Source organism: Lonchura striata, chromosome 12, assembly GCF_046129695.1.
Source record: "Lonchura striata isolate bLonStr1 chromosome 12, bLonStr1.mat, whole genome shotgun sequence".
Taxonomy (NCBI): Eukaryota; Metazoa; Chordata; class Aves; order Passeriformes; family Estrildidae; genus Lonchura; species Lonchura striata.
In genome coordinates, this window is record NC_134614.1 from 20,052,596 (window position 1) to 20,063,354 (window position 10,759).

Sequence of the window (10,759 nt, forward strand, 5' to 3'; positions counted from 1 at the left end):
ACTTCCATTCCTTGCCGGGAGATGGTTGAAGTTCAGCACCAAAAGGCACTGGCAGGACACTGCAGGAAGCTGAACTTCACTACCCTGGTGTTGGGAAGACTTTCAGCCAGCAAAGATCATGCTGTGATTTTCACAAGTTTCAAGTTAAAAACAAAAATCAGACATTAAAAAAAAAAATCACCTAGACTTAAAAAAAAAATCAAAATTATCTCTTAACTAAGCAGCCTCCAGTGTTTGGACTAGAGCTTGTCTCGTCTGCTCTGTTTGCCCCCAGGCTCTGCCTTTGAAGGGCTGAATGGGCAGAGCAGAGGAATGAGGCTACCTGCACAGACTGGTATGGGGCTTGGCTCCTGTTTGGGGACATTGCTGTGTGCCCATGTGGGCCCTGGCCCTGCCCCATGTTGGCCAGAAAGGCTGGTGGAAGGGGCTGTCTGTCCCTCCACGACACGGGAAGGGCTCAGGACTAAGCAGCCCAAGGGGATGCAGCATTTGGTGCCAAGTCCCAAGCTAATTGGCAAATACCCTCACAGTACTTATGTTTTTCATGGCATGGAAACACCCTGGAGGAGACCATGTGTCAGAAGGGAAGTGTCTTTCTCCCTGTGTGTATGAGCTGGCCTGTCTCTTCCTAAGAGAACACTTTCATCTCTTTTTTCACAGGCCTGTGGAGTCATCAAATGGTTTGGGTTGGAAGGGATCTTAAAGGGATCTTCTAATTCCAATCCCCCTGCCATGGACAGGGACACCTTGCCCTAGACCAGGCTGCCCAAAACCCCATCCAACCTGGCCTTGAACCCAGAGCTCCATCCATTTAGGAGATCTGGCAGTGTCACTGTGGCTCCTCACCCTTTCCCACAGAACTTCCTGAGGAAAATGGCTGATTTCCACTTGAAGGCAGGGCTGTGACCATGCCGTTCTGCTTCTGCCTGGTAGCACCAAACCTGGCATTTGGGTTGGGAGCTGTGGGGTTGCTGCTCCTTGGGCATGGGGCTCCCCACACTCTGCCTTGTGCTGTGGGGGAGGCTCATTGCTACAGCCATGGGGTCTCTTCTGGAGACACAGCCCTAAAGTCAAGTGGAAGCACCACTTTCCACTTGAAAGGGAAAAAACAAAGTTCAAGAGGTTTATGTCAATGTCTAGAAGTATCCAAAAGGAAGGTATTGAGGGGATGGTGGTGATGCCAAGTGAAAGGACAAGAGGCAATGGGCACAAAATGACTCCCAGGAAGTTCCACCTGAACACAAGGAAGAACTTTGCTGTGCAGTGATGGACCACAGGAACAGAGAGGGTGTGGAGTCTCCCTCACTGGGGATACTCCAGAACCATCTGGCTTCAACACCGTGGTATGTTTTCTAGAATAACCCTGCTTGAGCATGGAGGTGGGACCAGGAGGTGCACTGTGGTCCCTTCCAGGCAGGACCATTCTGTGATTCTGTGAAGAATGTGAGAAAAGCCTTCCCCCCTCCTAGCAGGGGAACACCTGCGGTGTGGGGGCATGTAGAGCAGGGGGATGCGGTGCGGGAGATGCGGGGGATGCGGGGGATGCGGTGAGGGGGATGCGGTGAGGGGGATGCGGGGGATGCGGGGGATGCGGTGCGGGGGATGCGGTGCCGTGCAGGCGGAGGCGCCGTTCCCGGCGGTACCTCTAGGAGGAAACCTCAACCTGTGTTGTGTCTGCGGGAGCCGGGCTTCCCGGCTCTGCTATTCAACTTTCATACTGCAGCTAAGTTAGTACTTTTGATATTTCTAAGTTTTTTTTTTTTTTTAAACATTTATGTAGAACACCACATAATTGCAGAAAAGATAATAGTCACATACCCTAGGGCTTGGTGTACACTTATGTTAAAAGTACAGCTTTTATTGGCAACTAAAGTAATAACCTTTCCATGTCAAATTGCTTTAAATTAAACTTAAAAAAAAAATGCTGGCTGATACCCACACTTAGTAATTGTCAAACATTAGCATAATGTGGAATACTAAAGCTGCTTAAATCTTGGGTTTAAAAATAATTATTTACTTAGGTAAATTCTCTATTCAAAAGCATAATATTAGAAATTTTTTTTATACAGTCTCCTCAATGTATATGTTAAAATGCAGACCTGAGCTTGATGTGGAAGTGGGGCTGAATGTTACTGTGGTCTCTGAGAGAAAAAGGGGGATTTTATACCTTTAGCTTGTCTGTCCATCATTGCTCACACAGAAATAAATGTTTTAAGGTTGTACCTCTGAAGGCAGAGGTGCTGTGGGTGACATCTTGTGACCCAAGGACAGTGACCTGCAGTACCTGCTGATCGTACCCCCAACTGCAGCCCTGGGTCCAACATAATGTTTCTGGTGCTGGACAACATCTGGGAGAAGGATGTCTCAAGGATGTGGCTGTGGAAGGCCAAGGCCAGCAGGTCAGTAAAGTGTTTCATCCAGGTGCATTTTAAATTTCTGCTCCAGCACAGAACTGGAGCACATGTGGTGGGAACCATTCAAATTTCCAGTGTGAAGCAGGAGAGGGGACATTTCACTATGAGATGTGGCTCTCAGAGCTTGCTGCTGTGTGTGAAGGAAATGGGATCTTCCAGGTGCCATGAGGACACAAGTCCTCATGGTTTTCTGCTTTTGGGAGGCCCAGCATCTGACATACCTACCTTGAGGAGCCCATCCCCTTGCCAGCACTTCCCTGTGAAGTCCACCACAGCACTGTGAGTCTACTGATTCTTCCTCAGAAACACACCAGTGTTTTACTGGAAGTTCAGCAAAACCTATTTTGGAACATTTTCTTAAAGAAATCAGCAGTGCCCTTATTAGGGCAAAAGGTTTTTTTGGCAAATTCCCACAACTTTGACTAGCAAATTAGAAAGGGATTGCCCTTCCCACTGCTTATGGAGCAGGAAGCTCAAGAGCAGGGATGCTCTTGCTGCCCTTCCAGTAACTTTTCAGAGGAACAAAATGGAGCATTAGCACCCAGTTAGAAGTTATGAACTTCAAGAGAGTTAAACAGTTGATGGGAGGGGAAACACAAGGAGATGAGGACTGAAAATTAGATAACTTTCCTAGCCTTGCCTAATATCGTAAGTGTTTTACACTGTAATTATAAATCTGATTATATACTAATTTCCACACTGTTTCAATTCTTTAAAGCAGGGAAGGAAATACACGCTCTTCTTGGAGGACCCTAATGCAGTCCTACAGCACATGCCTTCTCACCACAATAGATTGGAATTCTTTGAAATTCTGAATGACAGTGAGTGTTTGCTGCTTGATTCTCATCTACCTGGTGTCTTCTGTGCATTCTCACCTCTTTCCTTGTTCTCTAGAGCTCTCCTTTCCCCACCTGTCCTACCTGACCTCTTTCCCCTGCTCTGCTGTCAGTGCTGCTGCTGCTGCCCCATCGTGCCAGGGAAACGAACACTGCAGAGGGACCAAGCAGAGTGCAGGTTGCCCAGAAATGCCTCCCAAAGCCAAGGCCTGGATTTAACCTTCATTTACTTGCCCCCTAAACCACTCCATCACAATCCATGTTGAATCTGGTACTGGGACTCCTGTGGTAGCAAAAGCATGAAGGCTTTTGTCAAAGGGTGAGTGCAAGTAACTCCCACCTCAGTTCCTTCCTATTTGAAAACATGAAGGTGTTCTCGAATATATGCTGGGTGTGGGGATGATATTCCCTCCCCTGGGAGATGTCTTTTGGGACACAGCCCCACACTGCAGCTGCAAGTGCTCTCTGCCATGCTCTATTTGCTCCCCTCTCTCTGGCGTAGCAGGCTGTGTACAGACACACTTTGTGTCTTTAGGAAGCCTCATTAATTCACAAGATACCTATTTTTTTCCTCAACAGTTTGTAACAGCTTCTTAGATGTGTAAACTGGCATTTTCAGGTTTGTATTAAAATACTGAGAAATAGATTTATGTTTCCATAGGCTACTTCCTATGTCCAGACAGACTTCTGATACTACCTTACATGTACAGTTGTTGCATAAATGATATGTTAACGCATGAGAGAAGCCATTCACTTGAAACTGTTCAGAATGATTAAGGGCTTTAATTACAGCCCTGATTGAAACAAGGCTTTTGGTAAATAGCAAAATGGCAAAACTACACTGTTTCATTACAAGCCTTCCTTTGATGACAATGTGGTTTGTCTCTGTTTCTCCTCTTATTGTCATTTCACTCATCCAGCTCTGATGTTCAAATCCCACCTAAGAAATGGTAAGAGGCTCTACTTTAATGCTTACCTGTGAATAAGATGTTGGAAGTGCTGGTTTACTTTTGACACGCTGCCAAGTGCCTGTGCTGTAACAGAGGAATTAGATGTGGGGCTTGGTTCATCTCTATGTATTACTTTTCCCAGATCTCAGGTAGATGTACTCATCATCTTGCATGAAACCACGTCAATGCCTTTCAGCAGGAATTCTCAGGGCAGTGTGATGATCATCTGGGAAACCACTTTTCTCCTCCTTTGCAGGGGACTGTTGCCTCTGGTGGCAGAAACTTTGGTTATATTTAGATCCTCCAAGCAGCACCACGCAGAACACAAGCTTCCATGAACTTCAGCATCTTTCTGTCCAAGCATTTCACATGCTCCTGAATCGTCTACATAGATTTTTTTTTTTTTTTAAATTTCTAATTTTAAACAGATCTTTCACTGTAGAAATGTTGGAAAGTCTCTTCTCAGTGCTAGAAATGGCTTGAGTGGGTCGCAGATGCTCAGGAGTCATCCTCCCTCCTTCTCTCCTCCGGTACTTTCTGGAGTTAGTCTAAGTAGTCCTGAATGAAGAAGCAAATCTTCTCTCTTCCGAAGCTCCTCATAAATGTGCTTGCAGTTAATATGAGTCCTTTTATATTCTCTCCCTTCAAATTCTTTGGATTAAAACAAATACCGTCTGGTTCTTTTAGCTCTTTTGATTATATATTCAGAACTATTGTGTATCCTGGAAAAGGAATTCTTTTCAGTTTTCACTTTTCTTGACAACAAGCTGAAAAATTTCCCCAAATGAAAATTTCCTGCAAAAGTCTTGGTTGGTTCCAAGACCCATTTTTCAAATAAGTAACGTTTTGATGAAAAAATGCCAACCTGTTCTACTTAACAACTGTTCGTAGAACTGACGAGAGAAAAACAAGGAATTGGAGAAAAAAATTACCGAATCTTTTATGTAGAGTTAATCTTTGAATATTCCTGTTGTTTCAGTAACAGACAAGATGTTGGTACAAGTAGATGAATATTTAAACATTAGAGTTGACACTGACTTATCTTCTCGATAACATATTGATCGTGTTCTTTCTATAGAGATTATTCCGGACTTCCCATGGAGTCAGGGAGCAGCTTAATGAAGTCACAGGCTGGATGTTTATGTTGGTATTTCCTTAGAGGTTGGTTACACAATCTGTGCACAGAATAAACCCCCACAGATACACCTCAGATGTAAAATCAGTGCATGTTTCTGCCTTTTCATCACTGGTAGCATGTGTGATAAGGTGGAGATGTTGGTGTTGTGATGCAGTCTTGACTTAATATCTGTTATTCATTGCATTTAAAATGACCAATAGCTTTTGTTTTTACCGAGGCATCTGGAAACTGATTCAGGATCCCCTTCCTATGGAAATTCATGTTTGTCAGGCATCAAAATGATGTCTGGAAAGAAAAAAACAACACAGCCCTCCCCAGCAGCACCTGTAAATCTGTGCCCATGATTTTGGAAAGCCTCTGAAGGGTGCTGTGCCCAGAAGGGTGTCCCAGTGCAGGAGCTGTCACCAGGTGAGAGGATGACTGCCAGGCAGCCATCGCTGCTACAAAAGCTAATGGTGATAGAAGTATCCTGCTTGGATTAATACAGGATCTGTGTTGTATTAGCAGCACCAAATGAATTTTGCAGTGGATGGAGATGTATGGAAAGAGAGGTTCTAAAATGAAAAACATATTTATTGCAGTAGGATATATGCTAGTGTCTTTCAAGAGAACTTTTTTTAAAAAAATGAACAGTGCTAGGAAGGAAAAACATAAGTACACAATAAATCATGACTCAGAGCAAAACTCTCATTGACTTTCAGAGGAAGGCAGGATTTAATTTTCACTGTAGTTATTAAGAAATGCCTCTTACTTATGTGAAGATGAGAGGCAGAGAACACTGATCTGTGGGACAGTGAAGAGTTGTTAAAGCCATTAATATTTAAAGTGGGCAGTACGTTTGGGGTTCTTATAAATAGCTGCTTTTTGCAAGCTTTGCAAAGTCATGCCCGTGCTCCAAGAGCCTAAAAATCTTCAAAGAATTATTAGTCAGCCTTGCTGCTCTCAGCCTCTTTCTTGCAGATATGTTGGGCTTCATCCAAAGGGTGCTCAGGGCAGCTGCAGTTTTGGGCTGTTGAAATTGTTTTCACTTGGGAGGTGCTCCCAGTGAGGTTGGAGATGCCAGTTCTTGGTGGGGAAGGTGTTTCCCCTCCCCACTGTGCTCTGGGGAACAAGCAGGCAAGTTTCTGAAGCTGGGGAGTGCGGCCTTCCTCTGCATGTGGAAATGCTGAATGCCATCTGAACGTGGTAATGAAAACCACCCATTCCCCAGGACATTTTTGTGCTTCTCTGAACGTCAGCATCGGGCAATAGGGGAGACTTTATGTCACGGGATTGCTCTAAATATAGGTCGCCAAATTGTCTTCCTTGTCCAGGTTCCATACAGACATTTTTAGGTTTCAGTCCAATTAGGTTTAACCCTAATTTGAGATCCATCCTTGAATGAACCCTATATTTGGAGCCAAACTTGAGATGTATGATACAATTTTTGATAATACAAGGATCTGGAATTTGGACAGTGCCAGAAAAAATGCATATATTGATCCAGGGTTGTTTTAAATTAAACTGGGTTCCCTTAAAATATTCATGAACTGGAAAGGGTCAGTTAAAACCTTCAAGCTAAGAGATTTATAACAGACTTATCAAAGCAGATGCGTTTTGCATCATTTCTAACTTTTGACTGGTGAGAAGTTTAGATTTTTTATAAATACATATACATTTTCTCTAGCAAATGTGTGTGTATATTTATATAGATATAATTTTTTTTCAAATACATCCCCATATGCACCCTCACTCTCAGAACATTTTGCTTTTACTCTCCCGGCGTTTCAGTTACTTTGCCTCAGCTGTGCACCGTGTTGCCTTCCAAATGCAATGCATCATAAATTCATGATGGTTTGCCAAGTAAAAGAGGGCATTGAGCTTCTTTATGAAGAGGATATTTTTGCAAACTGGACCTCATCTCTATCCCAGTGGAATTTTCTGATGCTTCCCTATTACTCCCGTACAAACTTTTAGGGAGTTATAGATCAGACATCAAAACCAGTAATTAAAGTCCAACTTACTCCTCTTCAATATCTGTCTATCCTTTTCATTAGGGAGCAGAGACATTCCCTTCCTCTCCTATAGCAGTCAGTTTAATGACCAGCCATCAGCTCTTCTGCTTCTCAGATTTCTGAGCCTTCCAGGTTGAAGGATATTGCTTGTGCTGTTGTGTGTCCTGTAAGATGTGTGTTGTGTCAGTCCCATACACAGAGCTGGGTGTTCCAAAATATTGGCACACATAAAATTAGGTGCAAAACAACAGTTACCAGGTGGCCAGTTTGGTTTTGTGCTTGGAGTCTGGATGGATGTGGGCATTGAAACAGAGCTGGTTCCTCTTTGCTGGGAGGAGTCACAAGGGACTGGGAAATTCTGAAATGTCTGAAGTAAGCCTGGTGTCTTTTAGGGATATAATTTTTTTTAATTCAAGCATATTTTGAAACCTTCCAGAGTGCAATAAGCCTAAAGAGGCCTGTGTGTAGCACTGACCATCAAGCCAAGTTTGATGTTGGAGGTCATGGCATTACTGCAGTTTGTACTAGTTTACCCTACTCTCCACACACATGTCCTGCTCCCATGCAGTTTGCTCTCCTCTGCTCATACCACCCCAGATCACCACCTAAAAACCTCCTGTAAACAATAAGCATAAGAACACAGCACAATTTCCCTGGAAAACACACGTCCTTGGGTTTTTGGTTGGTGTTGTTTTGTTAGTTTGATTTTGAGCATTGGCAGAACCTCACTGCAATGTTTCCAGATGCTCCAGCTAATTTTGAGTTAAGAGTAAGTTTCCAAAAAGCCTGGAGAGAGGAGAAACCTGCCCATAGCAAGGGGTGGAGCTTGTTCCTAGAACAGCTTCAGTGCCTTATGGAAGAAAAACAACCCTGGGGAAGCAATGCAGGTTTGGTAGATCTGACCTCACATGCAGGCAGGGTTTAGCTGTGTAAAGACCTAATGGACCTCTATAAACTCCTTTCAGCTTTGGGAATGGGGCTGAGAAAACCCTGTGCAAAGCAACACTATCATGGTATCAGCAATGGTCTCAGAAGGAGGCACAGGACGCTTTATGGAGATCCTGGGTCTCCCTGCTTCAGGACACAAGGGAGCTTTTAGCACTGGCAGATGAGAGCTCACACAGAGTACAGCTGAGGAGCTTTCATTAGTCTGTGACCTCTGCTTTAATGACCTCTGATTTAATGGCCTCAGGAGCAAAGAAACTCCTGAAGCTCTTGCTGGGATGATGGGCCTTTGCAGAGATCTGGCTCTTCACTGCTATTCAAGCCTTGGAGGGGTAATTATGCTACAAGTGATTCATTCACAAGCAAGAGAAAGCTTGTAGGCTTTCAGCTGTCTTTAATTTTACATTAGACAAAAAGTGATAAAGAACTTGTTTTCTGTAATCTATGGATTTAACTTTGAATAGCAGGTGGTAAATGTTCCAACAAATATGTATATATATCAAATCAGTGAGTGCCCAAATATTTACATCTTCAGCCAAACAAAGGCTGGAGACTCACGTTGCCTGAGGGGAAGATTGTTTTAGAGAAACAGGTTGAGAGGAAATCAAGAATGGGAATTACAAATCCTCTTTCAGAGATGAGGGGTTATGGTAGAGAGGAATCATGTTCCTGATAGATCACTGGCTTAGGGAGATAAGCCGGCTTGCAGAAAGGGGTGTCCCGTTGTCTTTTGGGCTGTGGCCTTGTTTCTTTGAGTACTGTGCACATTTGAATCAAAGTCTGCACAAGGAGCACGCCAACAGTAGTCAAAGTTTGTACCAGGTTTCCCAGCATGGGCTGTCAATCTGGTTGTATGGCAAGGGGATGTGATCTGAGGCTGATGGATGGATCTGTGCTGGATGGCAAGACTAGCAAATCTATCGGTTCTCCAATGCTAGGGTGGCAATCCGTAGGGGCATCAGTGGTTTTGTGGTGGTCCATGAGCCCCAGAAGTCTGGGAACTCTCACATTAGTATTGTAAAGCCTAGCAATTATGTAACTGGTCTGCCATTTACAATTTTCACACTGATCTGACATTTAAAATCTAAGAATGGCTAAAACGATGATGTTTTGTGTTTACCAGAGGGCTGCTAAGCAGAGCCAAAACTTCTCTGGATAGTGATCTCACATGTTTCTAGCCTTCAAGGGCTTTCTGTTGCACTTGAAGAAATTGGGAAAATACAAGTAACCATCATTTTTTAATTTCCCATTTTTATGTTCCTTTTATGTTTTGACTCAGAGAGACCAAAAGTCCTAGCTGATCTCTATATACCTGCTTCTCTTGTATATCCTTTCCTTTAAGGTAAATAATTTCCAGCTCTTCCCATAAAGATTTTTGCATAGGTTTGATTATTTTGTCACTCACCTATAAATTACTTCTGAGTAATACCAGTGTGTTAGCCCATAAAGCAGGTTCTGATTCATACACTGGAACAATTAATCAAATTTTGTGGTTTCTTATGGAAAAGTTGTGCATCATTTGCATATGCAAAACTTCAGTAGGACTTACGGAAGTTAATGGCATATTTTCCTACTGAAAAACTCCCTGATTTTTTTTCAAAAGGTGTTGCATGTCTCTGTTGCCAGACTATCACTGTAGAGGATAAAATTTTGTATGTATCTGTGCACTAGTGCGAATTCTTAATCTTCAGGAAGCTTTTCTAGAGCATCAAGAAAAACACCATTAGCATAAGGCACAAGATAAAAGTCTGCTTTTGACCTTTGCTTGTGGGCTATTTACAAGAAGCTGGAATCAGGCTCACACTGCACTGCCTGAGCAGTGCAAAAATAAGGCAAGTACAGGCTAAATGCCAGGATGAACAGGTACACTTTGCTAAGCTTTGGATGTGTTCAGTGACAGATGCTGCAGCCTGGAGGTTTTCATGGGTATGTGTCACCTGTCATGAGCTCCAGATAGATCCAGGCCCTTTTTAGTCAGGGAAATGCAGGCAGGCACAGTGCTCAAGGCAGAAGGAGGAAAACAGTGAAGAAAGTAATCTCTCCTCCCTCATGGCTGGTGCAGCCTTTCCTGTACATCAACACAAGCTAAATCTCTCTTGTCCAGACTTCCACCTCCTTTCATCTCTGCTGTTGTCCCTTTTAGTGTCGGACACAAGCTGCTTCTCTTCCTATGCAAAGCTCTTCTTAGTCTCTCTTGACCTTGTGTTCATCATTGGAATTCCACCATTCCATCAGTAAATAGAGATGGGGCTTTTTTTTCTGACTTACTACAATGGAACAGAGGCTTCCTTGTCCGTTGGTTAAACACTGTAATAATGCACAAGCCTTCTTTTCTTCCTCCAGCTCTTTCCCTTGCTTCCATACTTGAAAAAATAGTTATGGCTGGAATTAAGGGTTACCCATTTCCAACCAGGAATAATTGACAGAACCCTTACAGGACTGGTACTTGGTGTTTCTTGACCAGGATAACTGAGGTAATAAG